Source organism: Macaca thibetana, chromosome 20 (assembly GCF_024542745.1).
Source record: "Macaca thibetana thibetana isolate TM-01 chromosome 20, ASM2454274v1, whole genome shotgun sequence".
Lineage (NCBI taxonomy): Eukaryota > Metazoa > Chordata > Mammalia > Primates > Cercopithecidae > Macaca > Macaca thibetana.
In genome coordinates this window covers 20,742,057-20,750,998 of record NC_065597.1, presented here as the reverse complement: position 1 = coordinate 20,750,998, position 8,942 = coordinate 20,742,057, and positions in this window count along the sequence as shown.

Sequence of the window (8,942 nt, the reverse complement as noted above, 5' to 3'; positions counted from 1 at the left end):
GCTGCTTGTTGATCATCTTTCTACCTGATTATGCTTATAGGCATTCAAGTGTAACATGTTTCAGCTGAGTGTGAAGATAATACTGTTGCTCACTGATTTCTAGTTCTCCTTTTCTTCTTGGACATATAGGAGACTCCTCTTTCCTCACAACTAGGCAGAGTCACGAGACTTGTACTGGCCAATGAAATATGAGTGAAAGTAATGTGTGCCCCTTATGGCTAAGAGAGTGAAAAAACCACTGCAGGAGTGTCCCGTTTCTGCCTTGCAACAGTATCCTTGGAGCCACACATTGAGGGAACTGGGTCCCAAGATGCTAGAGCTCTGTGAGCCTAGGTTTTGAGTGATTGGAGGAGGGTGGTACTGCACCCATTCCCCTACTCTTGCCGTTATATACACACATACCATGCTGGACATGTAATGTGAGCGTGGCATGTAATAAAAATAAGCCACTGAAAATTTATGTTTATTTATTTACTGCTTACCCCATTCTACCTTAACTGGTACAGAACTTCAGTCAATGGATTTCCAGTATCCACCAGAGGCAAATTTGATACAGTGGAAACAAACATCTCAATTTTCATTGAATTATAGTTAGGGATCATAAAATTATGCTAATAGCCTTGAATGCACTATTATTGAGAAATTAGAACCTTCCAGCTAACAAACACCGAGATCATGTTAATCAAAGAACGAGGCATTTCTCTGAAATAATACGTGTTCAGCGTTTTTATTTCTATTATGTTGTTGCTGTTACATTTGGATCTCAGAAATGTTCATTGTAGTTAAGTGTATTCCTTACAACAAATCTATGAAGTGGTACAAAGCCTGCATATGCAAATGTGTGTATAGACATACATGTACGTCATATATTAACTATCATGTACAGCACAGACTAAAGGTGGATCTGGGTAAAGATGAGTCTGGAGTCTGACCGGGGGTTTTACCACTTAACTTCACACAGTCTGCCATCTTTGAGAAGTTTAGAGAGGCTTTTTAGGAAGAGTTCTGCGTTGGTCTCCCAAGCAGGTAGCAAGTGTATCAGGACTTCCTCCCTCATTTAGAAGTGAATCAGAGCACCTAACAGGAAAAAAAATTATAAATGAAGGAGAGCAGAGAAGGAGAATACACTGCTGTCTAGAGCAGCGGTTCTCAAACTTCAGTGTGCGTCAGCGTCTCGTGAAGAGTTTGTGAAGGCGTAGATTCCTGGGCTCCACCCTAGAGTTCCTGATTCGTTTGTTCTAGAGTGGGGCCTTAGAATTTGCATTTCTAGCAAGCTTCTGGGTGATTCTGTTGCTGCTGCCTCATTCTCAAAACTTCACTTTGAGAACCACTGCCCCTGAGCTTTGCTTGTCCAAGCGTATTCTATGGATTAACAGCATTGGCACCAGCTGGGAGCTTGGTAGGCATGCAGAGTCCCAGGTCCCACCCAGACCTGCTGAATTGGAACCTGAGTTTTACCATGATTCCCAGATGCGCTGTGTTCACAGTGAGGTCTGAGAAACATCACATTGCAAGAAAGAGAAGTGCTTTCCAGCACAATATGAGCTTTTGAGAACCCAGCTGCTACTAGTAATGGTTTAGCTTCCCTAGTGTTTACCAAGTTCTGCCACAGTCCCTTTCTGTCTTGTGATCATATTGAATGGGTTTTCATGCTCCTCTGATCCCCGAGTGGAAGTAAACTCCCCAGATCTGAACGTCCATTGTAAGTTACCGATTTGTACAATACTGCAGTAGGGGCCATGATACCTCCACAGTGTGTTGTACAATGTGTTGTGTACCAGCTCTGAGTTTCAATCCTAGCTTCACTACTGCATTGCTTTGTGTCTTTGACAAGATAATCTCCCTAAGCCTCCTTGTAAAGGAGCTTAATTGTAGGATCTACCTTATAGGATAGTTGCATATTGTTAATGTGCATAAAGTTCTAGAACAGTTTTGGACATATAGTGTCTCTTAAATGATAGTCATTACTATGTTCTCTCTCCTCTGAAGCTTTTCAAGTCTAAGCTTCTATTATGAGTTCTTATCTACATGCCTAAACACATACTGTGACTGGATGGATGTCTGAGCTTGTGGATAAGTGTTTCATCCATCTCTATATCTTGATAGCACTTAGCACACAGTAAGATGCTCAGTAGATGTTGTCTGAATGAATGAACCCGCAAGAGTGTGTGTGCATTGTGTGTGTTCTCACTGTACCTATTAGGCTGGGAAGTGGGGTTTTCAGGAACACACACAAAAGGCAAGACTGAGAAAGGTCCAGTATAATCGTGCAGCAACTTGTTTTCCCAGTCTCCCACTCTTGAAGGCTGATTCTTTGTCAGAGAGAGGCAAAACCAAGGCACTGTGAATCTCAGTGGCACGGCAGAGTTAGAAGACATATCCAGGATAGGACAGTCCAGGAGAAAAGGTCAGATACCCAGGGAGGTGAGGAGCTGAGACCAAAACCCAGTCCTGGGCTGGTTGCCTCTTGCTCTCTCCCAGGTAAATGAATTATGCTTAGCAGGTCTTGAAACTCACTTGCCACACAGGCTGCCACATCTCTTCCCACCCCTTCCCCTCTCCACTACCACCGCCTCCACCTTCTGTCATCCTGCTCAAATATTGATACGAGAAAATAAAACCCAAGCAAGGGTCACAGCCCACGATAAGCTGCCAAGACATCATAGGCTGTTAGACTGTCACTTTATCTAACTCTGGACTCAAGAAACTGGCTGCCTTGTTCACTCTAGTACCTGACAAAGACTCTTCTTGTGTAAACTTTACTAAGGCTCCTCTTCTTGACTAAGCTTTGACTTTGGTTAAAACTAAAGTGCTGTCTTTGGCCTGCTGTCTCAGTTTTAGCTTGAATGTTGCTAAGTCAGTTTAGCAAGAACCTCCATACCCTTGATATCTGATCACCCTCCATACCTGATCAAGTTCCTCCCCTACAACTTTTGGTATATAAGTCCTTGACGTGTCTCCAGTAAGAATCCCCCTATTCTCCATGTAACCTCTTAGCAATTTTCTTTCGATGGACCCCCTCAGTCTGCTCACTGGTGATCAATCCTCAGATGTCTGTGCTATGTTCTAAGTTGAGTCCAATCTCTCCTAAGATGATTATGATAGTCTTACACCTGTTGCGATAGACCTCAACAAAGTCTTACTAACCATTTCAACATGTGTAAGAGCAATTTTTTCTTTAACCATCCTCAGACCCAAGCACAGTGTGTGACTGTTGTAAATTTGTGTAACACACTTGCTGCCTCAGCATCCACAGATAAACCTGACATAGGTGGTTTGAAACCCAGTTGTACCCCATCACCTTTGGCCTGGTTAAAAGTTCCAATCGTCCTGTTGCTGTTTGCAATATAGCCCACTTGTTCCTCATCCCACTGACCCCAAGCCCAACACACAATGGCTGCTGATCATGATAAAACACAATGGTCAACACCATTGTAATAAATGGTCAATAAATTTCCCCCTTCTCAAACATGTTTTCCTGAAACTAGCCAATCCATAGGCCCCTGGAAAAATCTAAGGGATAATGTCCCTGGACCTTAATAAAGACCTGCTCCCCCAGGCCCTCCCTCTCTTGCTCTCTGCCCATTGTTTGAGCTCCTTGTGGCCTCCAGACTTCCTGTAGCCTCCTGTTGGCAACTCCGACCTCTTTGGATCTGTAAATAATACATTTCTTGTTTCACGCATCATGGTTTCCAACCTTCTCATTGTGTCGCACCTGCCCGACACACCTGAACCTAACTCTCTTCCTGATGAGGGCTCGCCTAGAAAGTGGCTACCTTGGCTTATGGCCACTCTCCAGAGAGAAACCTGAAGACCAAATTAGGGAATATGACAACAGCCCATGGTAGTGTGACACATGAGAATGGGGCCATGCAGAATATTGTGATGTTTGGATTCAGGGAGTTCTTCCCCTTTCTAGCTGTGTGACCCTAGGCAGGTCACTTAACCTCTCTGAGTTGCAATTTCCTCATCTGGAAAATGAAGACAGTAGTTATACTACCTATCTCAACGGGTTGTTTTGACGATTAAATAAAAATAATGCAAGAAATGTATTTAGCACTGGTTCTAACACCAAACAAGTATGTATATTTATGTATATATGTATTCATTTACTTAGAGATGGAGCCTCACTCTGTCACCCAGGCTGGAGTGCAGCGACATGACCATAGCTTGCTGCAGCCTCAAAATCCTGGGCTCAGGTGATTCTCCCGCCGCAGCCTCCCGAGTAGCTGTGACTAGGGATGTGCACCACCACGCCCCACTAACTTTTTACCTTTTTTTGTAGAAACAAGGTCTCACTATGTTGCCCAGGCTGCTCTTGAACACCTGTGCTCAAATGATTCCCCTACCTCGGCCTCCCAAAGTGCTGATAGTATAAGCCAAACAAGTATTCAGAAAATGCTACAAAGGAAAACCACAGGTTTTCATGTTCTACTTGAATTTGCAATTCACCCCACTATGTACTGGCTACATGATATTGGGCAAATTATGTCACCACCAGTCCATTTCCTTTTTTGTAAAACTGGGTGATGATACCTATGTCAAGGGACTCGAGAGGTGTGCTGGGAAATAATTGGAATCATCCATGAAATGGACATCTCTGTATATTCATCTTCATTCAACAAGCGTGAATAGTGCAAACTGCATGCGGGACACTGGAGATGGAATGATCAAGCAGACCCGATCTCTTCCACCATGTGGCTTATGTTCTAATGACAGAGACACATAAACTGATAATCAAGGAAATAAATATATCACTTTACATTTTAGTAGGGGTTGGGCATGGTAGCTCATGCCTGTAATCCCAGCACGAGGTGGCCAAAGTGGGAGAATCACTTGAGCCCAGGAGTTTGGGGCCAGACTGGGCAACATAGTGAGACCCTCCCGCCTCTCTTTTTTTTTTTTTTTTTTCAAGTCGGAGTCTCACTCTGTCATCCAGGCTGGAATGCAGTGGTGATCTCGGCTCACTGCAACCTTTGCCTCCTGGGTTCAAGCAATTCTCTGCCTCAGCCTCCTGAGTAGCTGGGATTACAGGTGCCTGCCACCACACCCAGTTAGTTTTTGTATTTTTAGTAGAGACGAGGTTTCACCATCTAGGCCAGGTTGGTCTTGAACTCCTGACCTCATGATCCACCTACCTCGGACTCCCAAAGTGCTGGGATTATAGGCATGAGCCACTGCACCTGGCCGAGACCCCTCTCTTTACAAAAAAATGCAAAAAAATGTCCTGTAGTCCCAGCTACTCAGGAGGCAGAGGCAAAAGGTTCAGTGGAGCCCTAGAGTTCGAGGCTACAATGAGCAGTGGTTGTGCCACTGCACTCCAGCGTGAGTGACAGAGCAAAACCCTGAGTCAGAAAAAAAAGAAAAGTAAAGTGAAATAAATTTCAATAGGTATCTAGAAGGGGGGAAAATACAGAAATCTCTAAGAGTATAAAAGGGAGGGGGCTAATTGAGAATGAGTAGATTCTAAGGAAGTAGAATTTTAATGGAGTTCTGTTAAATGAAGGAGGGAAGTACACTTGAAGTCTCAAGGTGCAAAGGAGCTCAGAGCATTGGAGGACCCAAAGGGACATCAGGTGGCTGCAGGCAGTGGGGAGGCATTGGGGAATAGAGATGTGGAAAGGGCCAGATCATGCAGGGCCTTTTCAGTCATATTACGAAACTGGGGATTTAAGCCTCCATTGCAATCTAAGCATTACCAGCACTGTAAGCATCCCCTGAAGATTCTCTCCTTAAATTGCCTTCTAGTTGCCATGTTTTTGAAAACTGTTTATGTAACAGCTGTGGCAATGAAGCTTTGTTGTTCTGTGATTACTTGTCTTGCTAACATCTGTCGGTTCCTCCTAGAACTCTGTTTACCTAATTTGGTGAGGCTGGTACCTAGACCAATGGGCTTTGATATGATAAATGGCCCATGAAAGTGAAAGGGGTAGGCATACAATGCTAATTTCCATTCCTTCCAGGAAAAAAAGAAAAAGGTTACCAGCTGTGAAAAACCACCCGACTAGAAGCAGGTTTCTGATTGTCAGCCCGCTGAGAGATAATCTTGTCAGCATGACCTACAGGAGTGGTAATAATTTGCAATTATGTACCAGCCTTTCTCTTAGGGCACACAAACACTTCCTAAATATTTCCCTAAACTCAGTGAGGCAGAGATGCTGGGATGTTATCATTTTGCAATTAAAAAGTCATCTTAGAAGAAATGCTTTAATAACCTTTCTCATGTTGCATGTTTGGGAAGCTTCTTGAGATCATTTTTTTCAGGAGGGAAATGGCACCTAGTGATATTACCTGAATGTATAAAAGCTTGGTGATTTCCTGCTTGTTTCTACTCTGGCTTATTGCTTAAATTCTGAAGCAGCTCCATTTTGTTTATTTTTTGCATTTAAGCTGCACCATCAGATGTATTAGAACAAAAGCCCTTTAACCCAAGCATCCTCCAGTACCAGTAATACCTCGGCGAGCCTTTATAAAGGCCAAAGGAAATAATGGCAATGAGCTCCTTCTTTAAGTTATTCTAACAACTTCCTACGTCCTTGAAGAATGTATCTCACTAATGGGTTGCTGAGAAAACCATTTCCTTTTCCCATTTCAGAAATCCTTCCAGAGCTGAGACCGTGCTTTCCATCACCCATGAGAACCAAGTGTTTGTACAAGAGGTTATGGTGAGGGTCTCTGCTAAGAGTCCTGATAAATGTGGGCTCTAATCTTGGTTTTGGAAGCCACTAACCTTGGATGACTTTGGCAAAACCACTTAACCTGTGAAAATTTTTTTCTGTTTTATTTGAAAACGCTGCCTTCTTGTGACTGGCCAGAGGTTCTTCTTGCCCACTGCACAGATAAAGCCAATTCACTGAGACAGAGGTATTGCAGCAGAGAAAGAGTTTAATTAATGCAGGGCTAGCCACATGGAAGATGGGAGTTTATTACTTAAATCAACCTCCCTGAAAATTCAGAGGCTAGGAATTTTCAAAGATAGTTGGGTGGGCAGAGGGCTAGGGAATGGGGATTGCTGAGTGGGTCCTCCATGCATCAATTTCAGCTCTCTCAGAAGCATCACAAAGCATAGGAAAAAAATACTCTTTTCTTGAAGCAAAAAGGCAGACAATTTATTTGTTAGCACCAGCGAAGTAAAGAATGATCTCCAGACATCTAGTACAAGTAACTCAACTTCTTATGGGGAAATTGGGACATTGACAATGAAATGGCAACGTGTCCAAGTTCACAAAGTTTAATAGACAGAATTGGGATTGGGACTTGGATCTCCTGTTCCAAGCCTGGAGAGGGAAGTTCGAGCAAATGAGAGTACACTGTTGGGCTTTGAGCTGTTTAAACTTAAGCAATGGAAGTCAATGCAAACACAACTTTCGCAAAACTGAAAAAGAAAGAGAAATCTCATGCAATAATAAAAACTGTGTGCTTGATATATGGCTACTATGAATTCAGGCATGCTTTAAATATAAAGTGCATACCAAATTTTAAAGACAGAAATGGTTAATAATTAATTACATGTTAAAATCATACATGAGATGAAACTAAATATATTAAGATTTCTTCTGTTTTGTTTTTCTTTTTCTACATGCGGCTACTAGAAAATTTAAAGTCACATATGTGGCCTGCAATTGTATGGCATATTACATTTAGATTTTTACTGAATAATGCTGATGTAAGGGAATTAGTAAAATGCAGTTTCCAGAACCCTATTCCAGAAGAAGTAAATAGCATCTTTGGTTTTGAAATTTGAGAACCTTAATTTTAGGATTCCCAGGTAATTCTGTTGCAGAGTAAGTGTTGAGACCGGAATGTGGCCCCAGTGAGCTGCAGATGGCTGTGGGCCGCCCCTTTAGTTCACCACAGTCTGCACTATTCCCTGTTGTCCTCTAGACATTGAAGCAGAGCATCCCTTGCCATTGACCCTATGACAAACATCAGCACAGGTGAATGGATACAGATGAGTGTAAAATATTTTTATTTACCCACATCTCAAACTTTCTTGGGGGGAAAATATAAGTCATCTTTACTTCCACAAATACTCCCTCCCATTTTCTTGAAACACAGAATTCTCTTTAAGTGTATGACAGGCAGTGAATCATGAGGCTGTAAGTCATTCTGCTTCACTAGGATGCAGTCAGGGGTGATCTGCCTGATCCCTCTGGCTAAGGGAGTTATCCAGTTAGCTCATCTAACCAGAGTCCGACAGTTCCCTCTGCTTGTGGCATGTGTGATTCTAGCCCCTTTATGACTGTGAGAATGCCTGAGTAGTTAATTATGCTCTGAATCTTGTCAGCTTTTTTCAATAATTTTGTATGTCAGACATGGCTGAAGCCCTCTTAAGTTTGGCCAAGATATTCTGCTTCTACCAAGAGTTAAAACTGGCTAATTTAAATTTTTTGGGCCGGGCACGGTGGCTCATGCCTGTAATCCCAGCACTTTGGGAGGCCGAGGTGGGTGGATCACTTGAGGTCAGGAGTTCGAGACCAGTCTGGCCAAAATGGTGAAACCCCATCTCTACTAAAAATACAAAAATTAGCCGGGTGTGTGGTGGCGCAAGCTTGTGGTCCCAGCTACTAGGGAGGCTGAGGCAAGAGAATCACTTAAAGTTGGGAGGTAGAGTTGCAGTGAGATCACGCCACTGCACTCTAGCCTGGGCGATAGAGCAAGACTGTGTCTCAACATAAATAAGCAAATAAATAAATAATTTTTTTGAAAAACCAGACAATTACTTTGTCTTATACTTACAATCTGGGCTATACATTTGAGTGCCCTCTTAGCAATAAGCTGGGAACAAAACAAATTTCATGTGTTAGATTTAGGAGTGTCTTTGTTCTGAACCATAGATAACATTGATCATTATCATTTTGTAGGGAGTCTCTGGGATAATCCTTTTCTTGGGAAATGTAGGACTTCTAGAGTAAATCCCACTTGGGAGAAACACTTCCTAT